This window comes from Octodon degus, unplaced genomic scaffold (assembly GCF_000260255.1).
Source record: "Octodon degus isolate 3935 unplaced genomic scaffold, OctDeg1.0 scaffold00001, whole genome shotgun sequence".
In the NCBI taxonomy this organism is placed as follows: domain Eukaryota; kingdom Metazoa; phylum Chordata; class Mammalia; order Rodentia; family Octodontidae; genus Octodon; species Octodon degus.
Window position 1 is genome coordinate 33,003,165 of NW_004524577.1, and position 2,467 is coordinate 33,005,631.

Sequence of the window (2,467 nt, forward strand, 5' to 3'; positions counted from 1 at the left end):
AGCTTTTTTTTTTTTACAAACACCTCTTTATTGCAGCCATTTCACGCATAGGTACATGGAGGAAGCTGTATTGCAGATTTTTATACAGGGTGGCTTAAGAGGCAGCAGGCATCTACCTCTTCCCCACCCCAAATACAGAGCAGCTTAGGTATCAGTTCCACTGAAATCTGACTATGCTGTCCTCCCAAACAGCACATCATCCAGTCCTGTGCCCGGTGAAGACAGGCAACCTGTAGGGTCCAAAAAACCCCATACCCTTCCCTCATATTGGAAAACAGAAGGTACAGATTGTTCTGAGCTGGGGTGCCCTCATCAATCCTAAAACCTCCAATTAGCCCAAATCCAAGGTTGGCTCTGGCTTGTAGTTGTTATTTGGCTTTTTTCCATCTAGAGGTCTCAGGGTCGGGGGCTATACCTGTATTGGGCAAGGCTTTTGTCTCCAAAACTGAGAAGAAACTGCCCTAATAGTTAAGACTTCCTAGAATTTGAGTGTGGAGTTGTGTGGTGAGAATGGAGGGAGGAATAGAAATGTTCTGCTAAGGCCTGAGGGGTGTGAATTCCTACAGCATGACTCTTATTTTTGACTTCTACAGATCCAAATCTTCCATAGCCCAACCCAGGAAGGGTTTCCTCTTTAGGCAGTCATCCCAAGCAGGTAGTAGAGAATCTAAGCTGCCCTCTGCTCTTGGCTTGGGGGATGTAGAATTCCTTGGATATGATCCTGACCCTTCTGGGGGTAGACGGGGTTCCCCCATCAGGCTCAAAGAGCCTGAACCTGGTGGAACGTTTGCCAAGACCACTCTAATGTAACAGAATTCACAGTCATCACTGTTACTGGAGCCCTGAACCTACTCCAGGGCAGAGGTTGCAAGAGGCATCAGAACTGACTAGAAAGGCTTCCATTCAAGGGAAGCTTCAGACCAAACCCGAGCTTTCCTTGTCTGCTTTTCCACGACCAGACAGCCTGAGAACTCTGCCCTATTGGGCTTGAGGGAAGCAAGCTGGTAGTGTGCTTCAGCACTTTTTCTCTTTGCAGTAGATATTGCTGAGTTGGGGCAGAGGTGAAGGATGAGACATGAGAGAGATAATGGGGCAGGGTACTTACTGATGCCCAGTCAACTGTCAAATTAATTAAAACAATTTAAACAGTTAGGAAGATTTTTGTGGTTTTATTGTATCATGAGGCATTGAAACATCTGAACAAATCAATATTTGGGTGGTGAGGCAGCTGCTTTCTCCTTCACTTCTTTGGGTTACTAGAGCAATTTGGCAGTAAGTTAAAAAAATAAATAAAAGGACAACCTTTTGCATTACTTACGTCTTTCCAAGGCATGCACTGGTTCAACACAAACGTCTCCTGTCAGATGTGCAACTAGTGTAGCACCCAGACATGCACAACACTGTGGTGGCAGCAGCGTGCCGCACGCACTTCCAGCACGGCCCTGCTTGCTTGTGCGTGATATTTGGAGCATCTGGAGGAGTGTGATAGTATCAGGAAGAAGAGGGAGAAGGAAACAGCGTGAGTGCCGGCGGGGAGGAGGTCAGCCGACGTTGTGCAGGGCAAGCCTGAACATGTCATTAGTGCAAACCCAAGCGTCATTGATGTTCTTTAATAGGAACATCTGGTGGAACCCATGGTGGGGTCTTCATCAGCCTTGAGCTGGCCCACAACCATGCTGATGATGCCGCTATCTGGTGGAGGCTGATGGTCCTGTGCTGTGATGCTGTGCTGAATGTTCTGGAACGGAAGGCTAGACAGCTTCTCCACAGTGGCAGCTTTCCCCTGGAACTGCTGTCCCTCCCACGTAAGGCATGATGCATCAATTGCGCCTAGTTGGGTTATGTCATTATCAAATAACTGGTAGCAATGTTGAATGAAGGTGGATCCAGTCTGCTCCCAAAGTGGCTTGTCTCCCATTCTGGAGTGTCACCCAATATCACTGAGACCCATGTTGGATCTGGTGCGAGCCAGATGGTGATGCCCGTCTCTGGATCTTCATAGGCGGGCGGTGGACCATGGGGCTAGGGTCTGCCTGGGCCTGCTATAGCTTGCTTGCAAAAGTGACGAGATGTGAGCAACCCAGGCCAGACCGGGCAGGGCCCTAAAAGCCCCATCCGACGGTTAGGAGCAGAAAAAGAGACTGGCCGTAGCGCAGGCCGGCGTAGCAACCCTGTTACTGCATGGTCCAGAATGGCACTTGTCTCTTTCAGCTTCTTAAACTAGGGAGACAATATGTTTGCACATGTGTCTGGTTTACTTCACTTATGGATGTGGTCTTGAGTTGCATCCATTTACCTATGGAAATCTTCAGTTTATCTTTCTTTATGGCTGAGTAGTACTCCATTGTATAAAAAGACCACATCCTTTTTAACATTCTTCAGTTGATGGGCATTTGGATTGTTCCCAAGATTTAGCTATTACAGATTATTCTGCTATAAACTTGGGTGCCCATATATCACTGTGGTC

General features: G+C 47.7%; 1 protein-coding gene and 1 pseudogene across 1 annotated transcript in view; one reads left to right on the plus strand and one right to left on the minus strand.

Moving 5' to 3' along the window:
* Nucleotides 1-2,467, plus strand: part of Depdc1b (DEP domain containing 1B) — an 84,208-nt gene that overhangs the window by 49,382 nt on the left and 32,359 nt on the right. The window lies entirely within an intron of this gene.
* Nucleotides 1,542-1,918, minus strand: LOC105742467 (annotated as a pseudogene).